Raw genomic sequence first — 23,221 nt, 5'->3', positions numbered from 1 at the left:
TTTAAACACTACTTTTTCCATGGTATTTGAAGACCTGGATTTATCCCGGAGCATCTGGCAAACAAAAGGATGATCTGAAGAAAAACAACCATGTACTTCTACTACTCATATGGTGCTCTGCTCCATGGGGCAGGGATTCTGTCTTTAGTATTTACCAGGACAGCATCCTGCATTATGACAACAGCTAAAAGGTGTTACAGCCATACAAATACTGAATGTTATATTTCTTCTAGTCTAACATAAGAACAACCACCAACATATTAAGTGCTTTACTAAATCTCTTTATTGATTTCTGGTGCATATAAAAAATAATAAAAAATAGTAATTACAGACAAATGCATCTCAACCCTAAGGTGGCTCAGTTCCAGTGCAGGACTGATCTAACTGAAGATACAGGATTTGGAAAAAAACAAAACAAAACAAAACAAATACAGAATGAATTACTGCCCGAAGACAGAAACAACATATTGTATTTCTGTGAGAAGCTCTTCTGAACAAGTAGAACAAAATAATTTTGTTCAAGCCGGTGGGGGGATGAGAATGAGACTTCTCTACTAAACGAATACAGTTTCTTGCACTTTCAACACCCCTTTCATGCAAATCCCACTAAAAGCTGTTGGGAGAAGAAAAATCACATCCAAACCTAGGCTTTGTAAAAAAGTTCAGTGCAATCTTTCACATTCCCTGTTTTATCTATGAGTTTTTGCACTTGCACATACCTAATCTAAAAGCTTATTTATATTGCAGATTGCTGCAAAATCAAGTCAGGTGTGAAATAAAAGTGATGTCTCAAACTGGTCCGCAGGGTCAGTTGTGTTGTCTAGACAAGATCCAAATTCAGCTTTCAAAGCAGCAGCTTGAGCTCATTCCTTGGTGCATGCACCATTATAATTGGATGGTTGCTCATGTTACAGGATTAAGCAAATTCCAAATAATAATATATGTTTTGTCCATATATGGAGAGATTAGAGGTTTAATGGAGACCCTGAAAGACGGAACTGAAGAGTGATCTGACTGATGTCATGTCTTCTTTCATAAAGGTCTCTTCAGAGAAAATAATGTAAAAATAAACAAGCATTATGTCTTGTTTTGTTGAGGAAACAGAGCCTTCCTCTGCCGAGTTATCTGTAAGTAAGAGAGACAAGAGCAAACAGACGTAGAGTATCTCACTGAAGTTCAATCTGCTGTGAGTGTCCTGCCAGTGAAGAGAGGGCACTCATTTGCCACGTGGACCATGGTAAGATATGCCATGCCTTGGGATGGAGGCATGATCATGCAGACACATGACTTCTGAGATGCTCAGTGACAGGGGCACTGGTCCTGGCATTGGATGGGGCATGGTGTCTTCAGCATGGTCAGTGATGGCTTCCAGAGAGAGTGGCCTGGAGGATTAATTAAACATGCTTTGTATCTCTACAGGAAGCACTAGGTGTGGATGGGAAGGTTTTCTCTGAAGGGCTGTTCACTAACATACCGAATCCAAATCAGACAACTGTTCTCTTGGTTTCCTTCAAATCCCAGACTGAACAACACAGGTGGCTTGTCTCCCCTCCCTTCACCAGGTTACTGTCAATCCTGGTTGTCAACCCTAGTGGTTATGGAAATCACCTCCAGCTGCACCCAGCCCTGTGCTTGTTTCTTGTCATGGCAGACCCGAGGCATTATTTCACTCCACAGTTGCAAGACACCTATGATTAAGTGATTAAATTAAAAGCAGCAGAAACAATACCTAGAGTTCTGCTGAAGCTGCTCCATTAATTGCAGCATACATCAGCAGCTAGATGTTATCTAGTGTCACTGTGAATGGCTGGCTGGTTGAATTTGTGATGGTGACCTTAGCATTTGGCTTGGGACGCTTCCTTGCATCTTCTCTCATAGATGCAACTGTATTGTATGAAAACATAAATATAAAAATGGCTTACTCTGTGCATCAGGAGGATGGCAACATCTGTCTCAGAGGTTGTGACATTTCACTGCCAAGAGGATAACAGTGATGAGCAGAATCACTGCAGTGAAGTATAGGGCGACAGCAATGTAACACCAGTGTGAATTCTCGAAACAGGTCACTGCCAAAGGAATAAGGGAGAGGGGTCTCACCACAGGCAGAAGCAAGTCAGCTGTTGTTCCGAGCTATGGCAGTATGCAAAATCATTGTAGCAGGAATGTGTTGCACTGCATGCTATAGATCTATCACCTGTTTGAAGAGCAAGTTCATGAGGATATTCTCAGTGTGCTGCAAATGCAGCTGAAAACTTTTCGAAGTTTTTTCAGCTAAATGTACCTGTAGAAGCTAAATCTTGCTTTGGAAATTCTTTTCTTAACCAAAAACCAGATGCCTGAAAACTGGAAAGCAGTGGGTCCCAGCATTTTAGATATTAAGTAAAAAAAAAAAAAATAATCCCGTCACTTTATATATTTATATATGTATATAGGTTTACATGTATATAAACGTGTATATATGTATGTTTATATATAAAATCACATTTTCAGGGTCTGAAGAACCCTCTTCCGGGCCAGTCCTGATTTTTTCATACTTGTTGAGAAGATGCTTAGAAATGTGAGCTCTCACCTTCTGTTGCAGTGGACAGCTTTGCCAACACTGCTGTATGAACACTTTGCCATTCAGTTTGCCTGCAAGCCCTGCACAGCCAGTGCTTCTCGCTCTGGAATATACCCTGCCTTTCCCTTGGAGAGTAGCTTGCAAGGGTCATGCTACTATGGGCTATTTTTCTGAGGTTACACAACTGAAGACCCCCAAGGAAATACTGAAGTTCACACGAAGGCTTTAACAAAAGGTTTTATGGGTAATTTGAAATTCTAGAGGCTCTTTCCCCAGATGATTACCCTTTTTAAGCATAACAAAGCAGTACATGTTTATTTAGTCAAATTCCTGCCTCCATCATTTTCTGCTCCAACTGTAATCCTGCCCAGGACCATTGTGTTCTTTTGATCCCCATTCCTTAACACTTTCTAGGCTGATCCGTATGGTAAAAAAACCCAACAATCTAGAATTAGATCGAACACCTGACTTCTATGATTTTAAAGGTATTTCAGTGAAGAATGGGAAGGGACAAGGCTCACCGATCGCATTTATCCATATACATATCATATGGCTTGTAAAATTCCTTGAACAAAATTCTGATCACCTGGACATATAGGCAGTGTAGGCAGAATTAAAGAAAGGAAGGAAGGAAGGGAGAACTGGGATATAAAAAGGCAGCAAACAAACAGGTGGGCTGATAGTGGTATATCAAAAACAGCATTACAGACAACACTTTTCATGCTGCAGTCCAGTCCTGGTTTCACTGGCATAAAACCAGAGGACATTTAAATGAAAGCAAGAAACTAGTTTTGCCTTTGTAACAGGAGGACTGAGATCTCCACTTGGCCCACTCTCTCATCTGCCTGACTGCTACTCTTAATCAGAAAGACGATCGGAAGCTTTCAGTTTCTTTTTCCTTGTGGTAAGGCCAAATTAAGCCACAAATGGAAACATTTGTTCTCACTAGTGTTTTCTGCTAACATTTATTCTATAAATATCTTAATTGTTCCTATGAATTGCACAGATTTTCTTTCCTTCTTTTTTTTCATGAGTTAAAACTCATACCCAATATATTCTTTCACTTTGAAGAATCAGATTTACTTTCAGGATTGGTTACACAGTTTGAGAAAACAGTTTAAGGCATCTTAAGATTTACTTAAGAAAAGATAGATGCAATTTATCTTGTAAAATAACTTTTCAAAACCTAATTTTTGCTTTCTAGCTATCACTTTCCGAAAGTAACTAATTTTCTGTGCTTTAAATACTATTTCTGACCCTTTCATTCACCCTAATGTATTTGGAAATGAAAAACAATAGACAGAAATTGTTGCTCAAAAGAGCAGAAGAGTTTGTAAGTGCCTTTACTGCAAAATGCATTTTAACCACATGTTCTGAGCATCCCTCAAGAATGGGAAGCAGGGAAAAATGGATCAAAATGACCTGCAGCAAAGACAGCAAGTGATACTGTCCCATACCTGGAAAAGTGTGCTGCTGGCCGGGTGGAGAGTTGCTATGTTTTATGTGGGTCTAACTCACTAGAGGTATGTAATGGCAGTTTTTCCTGCTACCAGGTCCTGGACCTCCAGTGGACTACACTGCCTGCATGATGCATGTTCCTTTTCTTCTGGGATTCTTCTAGGGTGAGCTATCTGGTCCCTTCTTAGAAGAAAGCAAGTCATATTGCCGAGAACCGTTCCTTTCCCACAGTTTTTACTCCTAGATGTTACTCCCTCTTTTACACCCAGAACTGATGTCCAGCAACAGCCCCAGTGGACGTTCCCATGATCTACATGAGACCCCTTATTATGCTCCCAGCAGCATATTGCAACGTTGTCTGTGCTGTGCTTTTAAAAAACCCACACACTTTGGTGAGGTACAACACAGCCTTTTAAATACAGGCATTTCTGAAACAGAATGCATGGACAGACAGGTCTCACGGAGCCCAAAGGAGGTAAAGTGGCCAGGGGCTGGTTTGGTCCAGCATGGCTTGCACTGAGGCCTGTGGAGGGAAATCTGTCTGCACCAACAGGCCCTGGGGCCATTCTTTGCTCCCAGATGCTGTCCGTATGAGTAGCACAGAAATAAGCCCAAGGTTCACTTGACTTGAGTCCCAGAGGAAAGGGACACCAACCCTGTGGATCCTCATGGCCTTAGCTGGGGCTGAGGCACAGAAAGTTCAGCCTAATGAAAACCTGGGGGCCTGTGACTCCACTTGCTGACACTGAACACACTGTCACCAGTAGCCTTCAGGCACTTATTGGGAAAACCAGCAGCTGGAAAAGGTTTTGAAGGTCTTTTAATTTGCTTAGATCACACCAGCATCTCTTCGGGCACCTAGCCCTGACAAACTCCTCCACTAGATGTAATTATAATGGCATACAAAAAGCATAAAGCATACTGAGAAAATGTGAAGTGTCCTGCAGTACTGCAGTACCTGCATGTGTAGTCTTGGGTGTGCTGTCAGGTCTGTGCCATTTCACATTCACCTCCGCGTATGCGGTTGGATCACCTGTAAAGACAAAAAGTGCTACAATAGATAACCTGCCCAAAGTCAGCCTTTGCCATTCTCATTGCATCCAGTACCCTACGGCATCAGTCCTTCTCTGAGACAGTGGGAAGACCAAGCAGACACAAGAGAGGTTGTGGTTTTTTGGTTTGTTTTTTTCTTTTCTAGGTAATATTTGTGTGGCATTGAATGAACGTGACAAAAAGAAGTTAATGCAAATAAGTGGAAAACATGGAAAAGTTCATGCAAATAAGTGTCCTGCTGTGCAGTTTTCCAAATAAATAACAAAAGTTATTGTTAAATTTTAGAAAATTAAAAACCCCTTTAAGTGACTGTAGGTTATCACACACTAAACTATTATTAGTTCAGTTTCTTTCTTAGTATTCCATATCTTAGACATGCATGTATACGTTCAGTCAATCTGTAAGCAGAAGTCAATCAATGGCAACTTTTTTGGCTAAATTAGTTTTTTCTGTTTACTTCTCAATAAACTTTTTCTTCCAAGTGAATTCAGATCTTGCATATGGTCATGAAGCACACCAGTTTTCTACTGTGTCTTGTTTTATAAAGAGGAGCACAATTCCCATTGGAACAAAATTATACATGTGGGTAGAGCAGAGACAAGCTGCTTTTCAATCACTTATGAATTAAATAGAATTTTTAAAAATTCACAGTAAATCACCAAATGTAAAACATTATGCAAAATATAAACATACTGTTTCCATTTCATCCACAGATTTTTTGTTCCTCAAGTTCATTCTTCCATGTATTTAAATGAGGTTTTAATTAATCATTGGTAAGCACTACTGCAGACAGAGCACAGATTTTCAGTACACACCATGAATTCAGCTTTCTCCTCAAAAAGAGGGGGGCTTGTTTGTAGTCGATTTTCCACCAGAACTTCCTTCCCCCCCCAGTCGTTGTGTTCCCCCCCCCACACCCCCCCCCGCCTCCCATTGCTAGTCACAGAGTCACAGAACACAGAAACTTGTCCCGAGAAGACTTAACAATAGACTTATCTGAATCTTTATTGCTTTGCTTAATTCATGACCATTCTCATTTGTCAGCAGAGGAGGTCCTCTCCTCTGTCAGTGCCCATTGTTGTGGTTTAAACCCAGTCAGGTAACTCATTCACTCACTCACCGCCCCTACTCCCAGAGGGATGGAGAGGAGAATCGAAAAGAATGCAACTCCCACAGGCTGAGATAAGAACAGTTTAGTAACTAAGGTATAACACAAATCACTACTGCTACTACCAACAACAACAATGATAAAGAAAATAACAAGGGAAGAGAATACATCACCTCACCACCAGCCAACCGATAACTCGCCCCCCCCAGCCCGACCAAGCACCGACGCATACCTCCTCCAACCCTGCAGTCCCCCCAGCCCTTCTGGGCTAACTCCCAGTTACATCCTGGGCATGACGTGCTGTGGTATGGAATAGCTCTTTGGTCAGTTTGGGTCAGGTGTCCTGTCTCTGCTTCCTCCCGGCTTCCCCTCCTCCCTGGCAGAGCATGAGGCTCACAAAGTCCTTGGCCAAACCAAAACATCATTGTTATCAGCTCTGTTCCCGAGCTGAAAGTCAAAACACTGCACTGCACCAGCTACCAAGAAGGAGAAAAATAACTGCTACTGCTGAACCCAGGACATTATCCACCCCTTATTCCATACCATTCACATCATGCTCAGATCCCACATTTTCAATATACCATCACTCTTATCTTAGTGCATGGACCAGTCCCTATAAAGTTGCTAAATCCATCTGTCCATGATGTCAGGCTCCATCTCTTGTAACAGTCTTCCAGAGCAGGAGAGACTGTGTGCAGTGTTCACACTCGTGAACAACCTGGGCAGTAGCATCCATTCCTAAGTCCACCCCTTGATCATGAGTCCATCTCTATGTTGCATCTCTGCTCTGATGGCCCGAAATGCCATGGGCCCACCAGGCTCAAAATAATTCACTGTCCCCTTTCTGCAGCTTGTTGCTGGGGACTCCATACATCTGCCCTCCATCTCCGACGCTTCCAAAGCACTGGAGGGGCCCAGTGGACTAGATACTTGCCCATACTGTCCCACACACCCTGCCACTCATGACTTTCCAGCCTTAGGGAAAATCTCCTGGTCCCCCTATATTGTCGTCTAACCCCAGACAAGACCCAAACCTGACTCTGTTTAACTTTTGAGATCAGACAAAATGGTTGTGGGTAAAACACAGTCTGTATGTGTGCCAACATGCTGATCCCCATCACAATCAGCAGGCAGGTCCCAAGGATACCCAAAGGCCATTCAAAACCTTCAGAACTCTCAGTTGATGCTGCTGTACTTGTCACTGGGGCTGGTGTAGCTGCTGTGCTTGCCGGCTCTCCCACCACCAGCTTCTCTTTTCCTGAGTCCAGCTCTTTCTCCTCTGCCTTGCTGGGAAATGCTGCGTGGTCTCCTGCATCCTCCTGGGGCTCGGCGGGTGGCTGCCGGGGAATGCTCTCGGTCGTCGCGGAGCTGGGCTCCTCCGCGGGGCTCGGCTCCTCCGCCGCCTTCTCCCGCTGCTCGGCAGCCGCCTCCTTCCTCTCCTCGACCGCCCCGACCTCCTCCACCGGCAGCCTTCCCCTCGCGGCCTCCGGCCCCGCTCCCGCCGCCGCTTGGTCCCCGGGGCCGCTCTCCCGGGCCGCTTCAGCAGCCGCCGGCTCCCGGGGCCGCTCCCCCTCGGCTCCCCGCAGCCTCACGAAGATGGAGAGTAGGGTGAGGGCCAGGACGGTGAAGAGCAGCCGGACGGCCAGGTACAAGTCCACAGCCACGTCCGTCCCGCCCTGCTGCTGGAGCCCGCCCGTGTTACAAGCCATTGCCATAAAGCACAGTGAGACAAGAACCTTAGCCCAGGCCCCACACTTGATAAACACTAACACAACAAATACCGGCTCTAAGTAAGTTACAACATTCTGAAGCTGTGAGATCAACAAGAACAACTCTGAGAGCCAATAAATCAGCATTGTGACGAGTGACTATTAATCCTGTCAGATCTGTCGTTATCTCAACCCCTCGAGCCCCACGTTGGGCACCAAAAAGAACTGTCGTGGTTTAAACCCAGCCAGGCAGCTCGTTCACTCATTCCCCCCCTCTTTCCCTCCCCCTACTCCCGGGGGGATGGAGAGGAGAATCGAAAAGAATGCAACTCCCACAGGCTGAGATAAGAACAGTTTAGTAACTAAGGTATAACACAAATCACTATTGCTACCACCAATAATAACAATGATAAAGGAAATAACAAGGGAAGAGAATACATCACCTCATCACCAGCCAACCAATAACTAGCCCCCCCCCAGCCCAACCAAGCACCGACCCATACCTTCTCCAACCCTGCAGTCTCCCAGCCCTTCCGGCTAACTCCCAGTTACATCCTGGGCATGACATGCCAAGAGGTATGGAGTACCTCTTTGGATAGCTTGGGTCAGGTAGCAGAGGTCATACCTCTGCTACTGCTGAACCCAGGACACCTGGACATATGCTTTCCATAACTAAGAGCCATGTGCAAAGGAAACTTTCCATCTTTGATGCAGAGTTGGCACCACCACTCAAATTGCAGCAGCCTTCATTCTCCACTGAGTTGAGACACCCATTCCCTTGGGCTTGGAAACCCACGTTTCACATACCAGGCTAAGACATGGCTGCCTTTAGACGGAGCACATTCAGGCAAAATAAGCCTTAGCTTTTCTATTACTGGGAGACATACCTTCCAAATGCAAAAGGATTGCCTCTTGCTATGCATGGAGCATGTGGCAGGCACTCTAGCACCTTCTATAGCACTATCTCATATTAGGCTTTCAAATTTGACAGGGCAAAGGTCAATGCACATACCAGGGGCTGCTGGAGATCTCCCCATTACGTATCTGGTGGTCAGCCAGTACAACCCCCCCATATGCCCTGGTAACCACCAGCACGGTTGCAACCATTAAAAGAATGTTTTCAGTCATGTGTTATAAGAGTTTTACAACCAAGGGAGAGCATTGAAAACGTTGTCAGGGCAGTTTCCCACAGGAGTGGGATTGCCTGGAAACCCATACGTTTCCTGCCCACCCAAGCTTCAACAGGGGAGAGTTTTCATCTGAGAGGCTCTCAGGAGTGCTTAGTCACCTGGGAAGTTTTGCCAACACAAATGCAAGCTGGGCTGGAAAAGGAAGTGGCAACGGGATTTTCAGCAGCAGCCATTTTCCTGACAAAGTGGGTGGATTTCTGAGGTTGCTTTGCTTTAACATCGAGAGCTAAGCATTGCTCTCCTTATCTTAGGAGGTTTTGTCTATACTTACCTGTTATTATGTATGGATGCTTACACTGGCCGTCTACATAACAGAAGAGATCTGTTTCACTATAACTGTAAAAGGAGTGGCCTCTTTTGACTGTTTAGCTCCGTGGCCAGTGTTAGATGTAAAGCTCAATGAAGGCAAAGATGATGTTTAAGTACCTGACCTCTATTAAGAGCTGCATCACATAGGCAGTGCTTTCAAATTTATAAACTTAAAGGTACTCCCAGAAGACATCTCACTGCCCAGAGGGTGTCTGCAGGACTGTTGGCCCAAATCATCACTATCGTACAATTAGAAAAGCTCTTGGGAAAAGGAAGATGATTAGAGACTTAATGAGGGGGTGAACTGCCTAATGTCACAGTTTATCCTTCATCTTGTGATATTAAATCCGCAGATGAACTGTCAGAGTAAGGGGGAGAGGGGAAGCAGTGTGCTATGGGACATGCCTGACTGACCAGCACTTTTGGCTAGGTGTGGCAGAGGAAGGAAGGAAGAAAAAGCTATATTTTTATATCAACACTGCCTTGTAGGTTTCCTGCTTTGCATGTTTTAGCTGTTTTCCCAAGAGCTACTTACATCAAATTTGCTTGCTGATAGTGTCTGAAATAAGATGTGTTTTTTTCTTAACAGAAAAAACAGATTATCCTCTAAAGTGCCATGGGGAACAGGAGCAAATGCAGACTTCAGCAGTGCAAAATGTAGGTCAAGCCCAGAAACGTGGAGATTAAACTCTATCCACCACATCCATAACAATCAAAGAAGTAGAAGAGGATCAAAGGAAGAGGAGAAGCGGGGTGCAGACTAGCTAGGGGACAGGCATAGTAGGCATGGGGAAGCAGACCAAACTGAGAGCTATGTAATCAGATAAGAGAGCACAAACACTGAAGTCTCTCCAAAACATGCTCAGAGGCAGGGCAGTATGAAACCCCTTTTCTTTGCTGGCCAAGGCTATTCCTGTCTCACAGGAGCAACTTTAGCCTTTCCAAGTCTTGATGTATCAATGATCTAATGTAAAATACGCATGGAGTAAGACAGCAACTGCTTCCTTTGAGCTTTTTCAGGCAGGTGGATGACAACCAACTTAACTCTGAACTCACTGTAGCACAGAAAATACCACGCGTTTGCCTGAAGAAAAGCAACCTCCTAAGGACTGTCAAAGCTGCTGCGGTCTACCTTAGGCTTATGAAAGATACTGAATCTAAACTTTTTTTAGTGCCAAGCATTATCAAATCCCTACCATGCTGAATGCAGCATCTTGCTTGCGCAGCAGGCAAGGAGTCAGAGCAGTTAACAGCGTTTGGCAGACAATGAGGACGACAGTTTCCCTTAGCTCATGCTCTTAACTATGAAAGCAATTGAGCACATGTGGAAATCGAAGATACTGTAAAAACATATAATGGAAATTTACATATATAAGAACACAAAAACATTTTATGTTATATATATTTATACTTTATATAATAAATTATATATGCATATTACACATTTAATATTATATATTCTAGATTACAGATTACATACTATATGTTATGTATTGTATATTATATGGTACATATTATATACTATGTATTTTATATTATATATATTTTATGTTATATTCTATGTATGTTTATATATTTCTATAATAATATAGATAGGTTTTTTTTTACTTTATAATGAGGACACACCGATAGTTTTAGAAATTCAATCTCGAAGTATTTCTTCATGAAAGATATTACAATCAGCTTGTAGAAGAAATTACTTTAGGATGCTACTAAAGAAAAGCATTTCTTAGGACACCACAAGGGATGCAAGATTCACAGAAGTAACAAGCATATAGTCATTGCAATTGAAAAGGTTTTCCCAAAAGCTTATGGAGGAGTAAACACCATGTTGTCACACTCTAAAGCAGAAGAAACACATTTTGCCTGGAATTTGGTTACTGAATTAGCCTCACAATTGGCCATCATTCTTTTTTTTTTTTTTAAGCACTCTCTTTCCAAGCTTCTCATCCTGGTTACTTTCACAAGTACGTTACTGGGTTACAGGGCTCTCAGGATCACTTACAACAGCAATTTCTAAGCATAATTCATTGAAGTTCATTATGAAGCTGCATGAAAGCACTTGGGACTATAAAATACAACTGTACATTTAAAGAATAGTTTCAGGTGAGAAAAATAAAAAATATGGAACAGACTTTTATGCTCTCAAATTTTGAAACATTTTGTACAAATGTCTGGTTCTACTAGGCATGTGTGTGCTTTTCTGTAAGTACTTATGGCGTAGTTCTACACTGGGATAATGGAGATTGTCCTGGCAGTACCGCTTTTTTACCGTGAACTGATCACACAATCTAAGGGGCAAACTGAGTTAACACATGAAAGACAAGGAGGTCGTACCTGTACTTTTAGTACCATGTCCCAAGGAGGAATCTACAAAACTTATAGAATAAATTTTGCTTTGCTAACATATTCAGGACACATTTTTCTTTCATACTGTGACCTCTGAACATTATAATTTTAAATAAATTTCCTATACGTAATTGTCTTATAACTAGCAAAGATCTATTTATTTATCAGGATTTTAAAAATAAAACTTAGTACTTTGTTTTAAAAACATGAAGTATTCCTAATCATATCCATTAATTGTTATATTCTGTGCTTTATTTCTTGAAAATAAATTTTTGAAGTCATGCAGTTTTATAGTTGAAGACATCAGTATGTCACACACAAATTGTAGAAGCAGCAATTTTCAAAATTATATAAACCTCTATTGATTCTGATGTGTAGGTTTCTCAACACAGAACTTCTAGAAGAGGCAGAGAGAGGCAGAGAGAGAAGAAAAAACAAAGAAAGAAAGGAAGAAAGAAAGGAAGAAAAAGGAAGAAAAGAAGAAAGAAAAAGAAGAAAGAGAGAGAAAGAGAAAAAGAAAGAGAGAAAGAGAGAGAGGGAGAAAGGGAAAAAGAAAGGGAGAAAGAAAGGGAGAATGAAAGGAGAAAGGGAGAAAAGGAGAAAGAAGAAAAAAGAAAAGAAAAAAAAGAAAAGAAAAGAGAAAAGAGAAAAGAGAAGAGAAAGAACTATCATTCTACAATTTAAAATATTTCTGGTGTTTACAAAATGAATCAAATTAAATATAAAATGCAAATGTATTGCAGGAGAGAGGAGCCCATTCAGTGCTATCAGTGTACTGTAACTGCCAGTGTTTCCAATACTCTGTATTAATATCTTCAATGTCTGATCATTAACATGTTTCAGAAACAGCACATTTCAGCCATACTACTGAAATCCAGAATGGGATTTTAAAGGTCATTCCTTACTTTTGCTAGAATTCAATATTACTTCTATTAATAAACATGAATTTTCCAAGCGAATAGATTTATAATAAACAGAGATGGAGATTAATAGTTATGAAAATGCTTTCAGCATGACTTAACTTCATGCTTTGATTTAAGAACAAATTAAAGTTTACAGAATGCGTCACCAAGCAACGGAAAAAGTAAGTAATATTAAGATGCCCGTTTTTTACCTGTATCTGAAGTTTGTGAAGTAAAACGCACTCTTTCCTTGGGCAATACCTCTGCATAAACCACCTCACTTGCCATTTTGAAAAGATGCTTTCAGATCTGCAATCAAAATGGACTCATTGGAGAAGTAGTACCCCATATCACACCCCTTCTGGCCTCACCCCACCCTTCATACCACATTAGGTCAAAAGAAATGTTTAGATGTCTGTAAACCGGAAGGAAATGAGACTTTTTTTTTTTTTTAATGTAAATTCTCTCCTTGTAGCTTCCGATAAACATTTCTGAATTCTCAGCCACTTCTGTTGGTGCACTTCTACTAAAAACCACAAACCTGCAATTTCTATCAACTTTTTCATAAACTGTGACCTTCACCCCACACATTTTCATTTGGAACCTGAGCTGGCAACACTCTGAATATGTATATATTCTTCTCAAACCAACCTGACACTAAAATGCATTTCAACAGAAAACTCAGATCATGATTATTAGATCAGCTTCAGTTTGGGATTATCAGATCACTTCCTCCTAAACTTCATTACTTCAGGGTTGAAACGGGAAAGCAATGTTCAGGGGAGGAACAGAGGGAATAACTGACATTGCTGAAATAGTTCATTTCAAGACATTTGAGATAATTTTGTTCTGCAATTTTAATTATTTTTGCATTTATCTCATACTGAATAGAACTAATTTTAAAAGTTGAATTTGAAACTAAACATTACTACTAGGCCAACCTTCTATTTTATTCATATTCTTTCAGAGAAAAAATTTCCACAGAGAAATATCTAATTTTGGGGGGTTTATGGTAACTTTAAATGCCAAAACTTTGAGTTCTTCTCCTAGAAGAATTTCTGCTCTTCAACCAGCTCCAGACTACATGCTTCATATCCCCTTCATATCCCAGGGGCATTATTGAGCTTAGAACTAAACCAGGGATGAGTCTGACCTGCATGTTGGTCATCAAATCTTTTCATTAAAGGCAAACAACATGGTTGTTTTTTTCCCTTATAGTATGGACGTTAGTTCAAGATGAAGTCAATGGAGTTATCATGGTTGTAAGTCAAGAAGTGTAGTATTTTGCCCTCTTGGGACCAGCCATGGAGAAACGATGCACAACATTTTGGCTTTTTCATCTTAAATCATTGAACTCTTTCAAGAATAGGCTTACATGTTGGTAAATAAAAAGCTGTCTATAATGCCTTCACCTTCTAGAGTTTGATGTGAGATAATTTGCTGTTCTCTCTCTTACCTGCTAAGGCCAAGCTCTTTATGCAGCCTTCCAAACCATATACTTTGAACAGACAAAGAGGAAAGATTAAGACAAAGCATATTGACTTTTTTTTTTTTTTTTTATTCTACTGCAATGGTTTGTAGTAGATACAAGCTACTCAGCCATACTGGAAGACTTGCTGAAGACTGTCAAGTTCCAATCACAGAAACAGTGATAACCATAGAGGTGATCTCCCACAAAGAAAAGAAAAAAAAAGGCAGGAAATCAGCCATTTCAGAGACAAAAAGAAGAAACTGAACCTCCCTAGACATGACCTATGTATGCTATGGGGCCAGAAAAACAACAGCACTGGGACATAATACACCACTTTTTGTTTGAAGGATCTTTAGGAAACTGTTGCACATGTGCCTCGGTCGATATACATGCATTTAATCCATGTGTATGTCATGGTAACACAGAGTAAGTTCTCAATGTTTTTATTAACAGTGCCAGAGAACAAGCTTTCACCCCAGGCCAGGCCTCCAGCTGCCTGCAGTGACTGTATGCATGCCTACCATTCAAGGACAACCGTTCTGGAGGTACCTCTCACATTCACGCCGCATATTAATCGGGGTAACTGTATCCTTCAGGCCTCTCCAGCATGTACCATGCTAACAACTCACCCGTGCCATGCACAAACACTGCTGTGCTACCATGTTCCTTATCTGGGTGCAATTCTCAGCACTCACAGCAAATACATTACCTCTGCTCTTGATCATCCTCTGTAATAGCGCACCATTGTCTAGGATTGTTGCAACATGTGGCTCATGCAGTAAGAGTCTGGTAAGTCTGGATTTGACATTGTGCCATCCTTGAGGAACCTGAAGGGAATGGAAGAATTTGATTGCTAAGGGCATTTTTAGTAGCTCTGGTCCATCATGAGCTAATGATTCATGTTAATGATTCAAGACAGTCTTCCTTTTATAGAAAGGAGGTTTCTGGCAACAGAGACAAGCAGCACCAGCTTGACCTGGGAAAACAAGCATGGAGTGGTCACACTCAAAGTGCCTACCTCGGAGCCATGTGTTCCCCTTCAGCAGCAGCTTAGGACACTGCAGGGACACTGCACCCCCTGGTTCCTCCTTCACCGAGTCAGTCCTGTTGGGAGACATTCCTCTGACCTTTCAGAAGATGCTAGGACCATGGAGGTACCTATTTCTTTCTACTAATTGTAAAGTAAAAGTAAACAGCTTAGATTTAGACACCTACCTATAGGCATCTAAATGAGCAGACTTCAGGATTAAAATATTTCTGTCCAAAGGAACGCAGAAACATGGAACCATAGAATGGCTTGGGTTGGAAGCAGCCTTAAAGATCATCTAAGTTCCAAGCCCCTTCCAGTTCCAACTTCCTTCCCCTTCTAATTGCAACATCTTCCCCTTTCCTTAGCAGGCAGGAGGTGGATGATGCAGATGAAAAAGACATTTGCTTCATGACTTTACAGCCAAGATGTTCTGAGACAGATTCTTTATTGTAACAAAATAACACGAGGAAGGGATTTGTATTGGCACTTAGGCACTAAACTGTGCCCTCAGTGTCAGTGATGGAAACATAAAGTTATTTGCTGTAGCATCCAAGGTTTTTGAAGACACCAGGGAAAAGAGAAAAGAGGCTCTGGAGGCACAGAAGCCAGTAATGTTCGATCACTGTTTTCCATCCTGTGTATTACCAGTTGCACAGAACTGACAAAACTATTTTCTCAGTGGGTTTGGTGGAGATCATGTAAAGACTTTTTCTCATGGGTTTGGCGGAGTGGATAGGCGTAGTTCCGATCACTAGAAGGGTATTTCAAGGGTTTGCCATCTTACATTAATCCTTTGCATTTTAATAACACAAAATAGTCACTAGATGTCTCTACTGCACCATAAAAGAAATCAGACATCCTATTCCGTTTAAACTGGGTAATATTTTGTATGTTTATATAGCCTTTGTTAAAAAAGAGTGTGAGTAGCATAAAATAACTTGTCAGAGATAGCCAGAATGTGAAGGAGAAAGAAGGCCTGGAAGATAAAAAATGACTGGATGAGATGGGTATTGGTTACAAATTCACGAAGCACACACGACTTTGCTGTAATCTTTTCCTAACTGAGATCAACACAGTAAAGTATTGGAGAGATACTGGGATATAACTGTGTCCCTCTAATAGAACTGTAAGCTTAAGCAGTATAAACCAATCTTGATGAGGAGGATGGGAGTGTGGGGGAAATAAGGAGTCAGTATTGTAGAGAGATGTGCAATATCCATATCCCTTGATTAGTGATGATGGTAGCAGAGATGGAGGAGGGTGTCAAAGTCCACAGAATATACCTCAATGTCTTTGGCTAAATTGACCATGAAGGTGATGTCAGGTGATAGGATTTCAGTGGGGCACAGCAAGCAGCATGCTCGGAGGGAAGAGATGTCTTGCTCCAGGCAGCTCTCTCTCAAGGGCAACAGCTACCCGCCCACCTAGGACTGACCTGTTTGATTTCTTGAGTTTGCTTATCAGCCTGCTCTGCCCCAGGACCTAGAGCTCTGCTGTAACTCATCTTTAAAAGAAATCTGCTGGCTTAGGCTAAAAGAAACATCTTTTTCCCCTCCCTGAAATAGATAGGCCTGGGCAAGAAATCCTGTATTTTTGAAAGGCTAGAGGCCCTGCTATATGCTAATTAGCCACCATTTTCCATAAGAATTATATGCTTTCCTAGAAGGGGAAGAGGGAAATACTTTTATTATTGCTTCTGACCAATGCATCTCTCAAGGATGCATTCAAACATACTGGAAGGTTTTTAGACTGCCCACAGCCTGATTTTTGTTGTGCACAGATACTTAGAAAAAAGACTAAGACCAAGTGTGATGCTGAACTGCAACACATTCAGGTAAAAGTTAATTTCATACTAATCAGAGGCAAGAAAAGTGTTAATGCATGGGCCCTTCTCTGTTTAGTGCCTTACCAGCTCCTGTTGATTTCTAGTAAGAGTAACAACAGCCTAAGCATAGAGAGGATGTTTTCAGTGGCTTCCCAATCTGCTTGGGATACTAGAGACACAACACTGTTTCCTTCTGTAGTAATCAGGAGCAAGCCTCAGGCAAGATTTCCTGGGAAAAACTGACTTCAAACATTTGAAGATCTTCCTAAGTCCGAGTAGAGCAGCCTGCATGTACCGCACAGATGTATCTGTATGCATTGCACGGCATATATGATAAATGGCACTAATAACAAGGATGTGACACTGGGTTGAAATTAATAATCAATCAGCTGCTTTCTGCCAAAAGTACAGCAGCATTCTATGCACAATTAAAAAAAAAAAAAAAGCCCTGATTTAAAGGTTTTCTGATGCATTAAAAAATCTCAGAACTGTCGAGCTTCCCACTAGAAGCAGTGATGATATTTCAGAAAATTTCCTAGAAAAAATGAAATTTTGAATAGACAAACTGAAATCTCTACTACTGCCGAGATATCTTTTGCAGGAAACATCATAGCAGTTTGTTTTTAATCTCTTCTTATTCCATGCTGTCTCAGTTTAGACATGGGCTAAAAAGGCAAACTGTTGGATTCTGATCCATCCCTTGCTTACCTAAACTATAATTTGAAAGCTTGGATATCTTATTTTTTGATATATAACTTTGAACTAGTATTATTTGCATACTAAGCAATTAAAAGAGAGAAAAGAGTGAAATTCTGCAATGATAAAGCTCCCTGTTTTTTCAGGGGTAGCTATCCTTCTATTTCAATTAATTAAAGTCTGAATGGTTCCAGTAGCTTAGAAGAAAGCACTTAGATAAGGATGGTAGGTATTCCATAAATGCCAGGAAACACCAAAAGTGAACCTGCTGAGAAAGACAGGTGCTCCTGCCTTTCCCTGTAATTTTCTTCCTTTGCTAATGCTTGTCTAGACAGGTATTTTCCTTTGGTATATGGAAAAACATGCACAAAAGAGTTAAAGACAACCAACCAAGCAACCACTTTCCTCCCTCTGTTTTCTGCTCTGAGGCCTGCCCTGGATGTGACATCCTTGGTCTGAACAAGTCCTTTGGGGAACTCAACTCATGCAGGGGTGGAAACTACATCTGGCTGAATTACACATTTGGTCTGCTTCACTTGTTTGAGATAGACACAGCAAATTTGACTTTCTGCATTACTACATCATCTCGTCCCCTGGGGATGGAGGCAAGGACACAGCAAGGGATGCAGCACGTGCTGTGTGAGCCAGAGGCAGTTATCAGTGCCCAGATTTCATTCAGGCAAATGCGCACCATGCAAACTTGTTCAGCTGTGCAGGGGCCCTGAAATGTACAAAGGCACTGTCAGAATCCATGTATTTTACGTCATGGCCAGGGCAGTGCAGTATGGTTACACAGGAGAGGGAATACACTCCCTATACCAATCTACCAGAGGGACTGGCAGAGCTCCAAGTTCACCCTATGAATCAACTGCTGAAAACTCACCAGGTTTCCGCTCAAACAAGGTATCCACTACAGATACAGTATCCACCAATCCATAGCATCTCCATCTGTAAGTTGCCCAACACGGGTGTGAGTGGCCATAGGTAGCTGGGGGTACCACTAAGGGTCAATGATTTCCAAATATAATGGTTACTTCCCTTCTCACCACAGTGAGTGGTGAGGATACATGGGATGCTATCTTGGCAGCTATGTAGCTCCAACACTTCATCCTAGACTTCGCAAAGGTTACCTTGTACATCAGTGTGCCTGAAGTACAAATCGTTCTCAATCAATCTCAACTGGAAGCAGCAAGTCTTTCACTGAGCATTTCACAATACTCTTCCTTTAATCCTTGCCTATTGGACTGTGACAATCTGTTCAGTTTCTCTGGACTTCTCATCAAAACTGGTGCTTAAGCAGCACCTCCCTGTAGCTTGGCAGTCTAGAAAAGGAAGCAGAAATTGCTGGAAGCAGTTGCTAAAGTGGTCAATGCGGAAACGCCTGTGCAGAAGCAGGGACCAGCCTATCTGCGGATGATGGAGAGAAGAAATGGACTCCAATCAGCCTGTCTCAGGGAATGGCCATGAGGAGTATGTATCCCCACTGCCTAGAAGAAGCTGCATCACTGATATCTCCTGCCCTATGGAGATACTGTAGAGCATCCAAGGGTTCAAGAGCCTTGAATGCTCTACAGTATCCAGGACAAGGCCTGTCCTGGACCAACAGGCATCCAGCCCAACAGCAATTCATCTGTGACAGCCATGGCTGAAGCCAGGAGAGTTTTTACAAGGTAAAGCTCCATACTGCACATCAGTATTGTGCATCCTGTTCTCTCCCTGCTTCCTTCTCCCTGGTAAGGGCTAAGAGGAAGCAGCAGTGAGAGGGAGATGCATTTCTCTGGGTGGTGTTTTGGCAGACGTCAGACACAATGTGGTTGTGCATATCTATGCTGTGGCACCTCTCTGCTGGTTCCATTTCTCACAGCAAGCATGAAGCCAGTGTAAACACTTGGGTGTACGGTTTGCAACTTGAGGGGCGTAAAAGTGGGTATTCATGCCTTGCCTGAGACAAAGTTATACCAGGCATGGTGAAACACAACAGTATCTCTGCCAGTGCAGACCTCACCTTAATATGATGTGAAATTATGGTATAGTTTTTGCAGGAGGAAAAGATAAATCTTGCAGAGGCAAGATGACAGATCTTCAAATTTACAGAACTCGCAACCTATTCCAGCTGAAACGGGGACTGACCATTTGAGATTTGCTCTTGGAAGAAGCAGCAGATTGCAAGGCAGGATATTAAGTTCCCACAAACTTCTGCTCTTACCTTGGAGTTCAGCATTGTGCAAAAATTCCAGTTGCTGAGTATTTCTCACCAGCTGAGTTTATTTGCCTGCACCAGTCAATTCTTTTGAATGAGTTACAGAATTAGAGATAACATAATTCCATTGGGAATTGACAATGTTCACAAAATGTCTGGGTATGGTAAGGAAGCGCATGACAATCACCAGGGAATTTCATACTTTGGGAGATGGATAATGTTATTTGATGAATTGGGAAACTACTTTTGAAAACACACATAATTTAATTGTTATAACAAATCTAATTACTATCACAGACAAGTATGGTGGATTCTGTGCAGATCACACAGTCCAAACTGATTTTCCTGCCAAAGAGCTCATTACACAAGAACTTTATAACCTAGAAGAGCAAGATGCAAAGTACCCATCCAGCCCATTTCAACTTTAACTGCAGTGGTTAAATAATCCAGGAAATGTACACAGCAATTACGCATATCTATTTTTTATGTGCTTATTTTGATCAACTTCTGGTTTTGTGGGTTGCTACTGTGAAAGCTTTAAAGGAAATTGCATTCAGCAATTCACCTGTTGGAACTGCATTACAAAATAGCTCCTTGCATGATTTTGTTGCCATGTTCCTGACTGAACTTTGCTTGGGAATCTCACAGTAGTGGTAAATACTGTGCAAGTTTTCCTTAACAAAAAATGCTTAAAATGAGAAGTTCACACGGGGCTTTGTTTTTTTAAAACGACATCAATTGGCTATTAGCAATTTGCTGTAATACAGCTGCCACTTGAGACTTTTAATGCGAGCAGGGAAGATGTAGGCAGTAGTCTGGCTCAGCCAAGCCTCCACATCATCAGGGCAGGTCCGAAGTGAAGCCAGGAAATCGGTGGATTGGTTGAACTGAAATGGGGTCCTGAGCCCCTGTGCTGCCGCGTGAGAGGAGGGATCACCTGTGGGGTGACCCTTCAGGGTCAACCAGGCTCATGATGAATTCACAGACTCCACCATGGTCCTACACAGAGTTTGTGAATTTCACTGTCAAAAACTGTGTCCACCTACAGACAGTAACTAGACACATGTGCATGTCACCACAATTCCTTCGAGGCCAGTTCTGTTGTCTCTCTATCCAATTTAAATCACACATTTAAAATCCCCCCAACTTTCCAATTTTTACACTCCTAATCTTTACACCAATTGTATCATAGGTGTGTGAGTACGTTCTGTTTTCCTGCTCCTTATATTTGTGACCATAAGATCAGTTGGGACTACCTAAACCCAAATTCCAGGACATTTGAGGGCACACACAGAGTTTACCAAAGTCTTTCTTGATTCTTTCCTTATAATCCTGTAATTGTCTCTGAACACACATTTGATATTGTGCTATTTTGTTTTGTTTTTTTCTCAGCCACGCAGAACACCCTGAATTGGTAGGACACTACAGGAGACATAAAGAACACATAGTAAAAGGAAAAATGCTTTGAAAACAACAAAAGGCAAAGGTAGAGCCTACTCCACAAGCCAGGTGTTTTCAATACCGTGGGTCCCACATCATATAGCCACAGACAGTCTTTGTCTTTTGTGGAAACAGAGAAATTGACTATTTTGCACAGAACTAACAATACATTTTTTCTCCTTATATGGCAACTAAAGCATTTGTTATGCTAAAGAAAGCACCCTTTAAAAGATCTACATCAAGAAGATAAAACATATAGATGTGTACCACAGTCTGTAAACTCAGAATTAGTTTATGGTTATATGTGTACGAATTGCTGTTGACTGTACTTTGGGGTATCCTGGAAAGGGAATGAACGTCAAGAGGATGTGAGCTGATATGACAAGGCTAAATTACCTACCTTAAAATGTGCACATGAATTGCCAGTTTAAAAAAACCCAACCACACCTTCTTTATTAGGGACGAGGACTCACAACTCCATTTTTATATCCTTTCAGGCTTTAACTTAATTTATACATAGCGTCCCTTTTAAATTTCTGAAATACCCTCTAAGGGAATCACAGAATTCCTACAGTGGGTTTTTGTGAACAGACCGCATTGATTGATCAAGTCTGTAGGCTGTGCTGACTTGCAGCAAGCAAGTCTTCTACACAGGACACTCCAGCTATACCAGGAATAAGTGATGGAGTACAGAAACTGTTATGGCAGCAGACATAACACTGAATTCAAGGCACTGGACACCTTACCAGCTCTTGGTTGCTGTCAGTCACTGCAAGGGAAGCCTACGTAGCTATAGCCGGGCTCCTGACTGGCATTCCAATCTCCATGGCTTCTGAGTGACAGTGACACCTCTTCCTGTAGTACAGCCAGTCCTCAGAGCATGACTCCTCACTGGAGACACCACAGGAGGGAACATATTCCAGTTTTAGCTAGCACAGAGCTAATTTTCCTCCCAGTAGCTGGTGCACTGCTGTGGTTTGACTTTAGTCTTGAGAACAATGCTGAAAACCGGATGTTTTCACTTGTTACTAAGTAGCACTTACTCTAAATCAAGGACTTTTCAGTCTCTCACGCTCTGCCAGTGGGAAGGGCACAGCCAGGATATCTGACCCACACTAGCCAAAGGGATATTCCAGCCCACAACATGTTACTCCAGTATATAAACTAGGGGGAGTCACCTGGGAGGCACTGGTCACTGCTTGGATCAGGCTAGGTATGGGTCAGTGGGTGCTGAGCAACATATGGTGCATCACTTGTGTTTTCTGAATTTTTATAGCTCCTTTTTTACTGTTCCCTATGATTATTATCAGTATTGTTATTGTTGATATTATTTCTGTTATCATAATATTTTACTCAATTTCAGTTATTAAGCTGCTCTTATCTTAACCCACAGGTTTTACATGCTTCCAATTCTATCGGCTAGGGAAAGGGGGCAGTGAGCAAGCAACTGTGTGGTACTTAGCTGCCAGCTGAGCGTAAACCATGGCAGAACATCAGGGCAGAGACTGTCTTTGACAGAGTGCATAGATGCTAGTTATCTACTGTGAAGAAGCTGCAATTAGACCCTAAACAGGTGGTGTTGGTTCAATATACCCAGCTGTAAAAATACCCTAGAGGCCAGAGCCAGGAAGTCAGTATTGCCTCCCTACTCTGCTTATGGCTTTGTCATTCCTGAGTATTTTGCCATACTGCAGCCCAATGACATCCTGCAGAAAGCTTAAAAACAGTATGTCAGTTTAATGTTACCATAAATAAACAAATAAGGACAAAGCCATAACACAGTTCAGCTTCCCTTCCCTCTACCAGCCTCTAACCTCTCTGCACATTAGTCATGACACTTCCTTGTGACATAAAACACAGGAAATACCTCTTACTTACCAAAATGAAAAGACAGCAAAAGGAAAATGAGAAATTCTTTTTG

General features: G+C 41.9%; 1 long non-coding RNA gene across 2 annotated transcripts; it reads right to left on the bottom strand.

The window, feature by feature from the left end:
* Nucleotides 1–265: 265 nt before the first annotated feature.
* Nucleotides 266–13,028, bottom strand: LOC133279002 (uncharacterized). 2 transcript variants are annotated; one of them, XR_009746745.1, is made up of 4 exons: nt 12,851–13,028; nt 4,941–5,051; nt 1,923–2,066; nt 266–1,125 (listed from the first exon to the last, which is right to left on the bottom strand). It is a non-coding gene; the product is annotated as an uncharacterized LOC133279002 (long non-coding RNA). The 2 variants fall into 2 exon arrangements; XR_009746744.1 differs by having other exon boundaries at nt 4,977–5,051; nt 12,851–13,023.
* Nucleotides 13,029–23,221: the final 10,193 nt, after the last annotated feature.

The sequence above is a fragment of the Pezoporus flaviventris genome, unplaced genomic scaffold, assembly GCF_033815535.1.
Source record: "Pezoporus flaviventris isolate CSIRO_AGI_PZ_B2104156 unplaced genomic scaffold, CSIRO_AGI_Pfla_v1 ptg000070l, whole genome shotgun sequence".
NCBI classification, from domain to species: domain Eukaryota; kingdom Metazoa; phylum Chordata; class Aves; order Psittaciformes; family Psittacidae; genus Pezoporus; species Pezoporus flaviventris.
The sequence above is the reverse complement of the archived record's forward strand: the minus strand, read 5'-3'. Positions and strand labels throughout refer to the sequence as shown.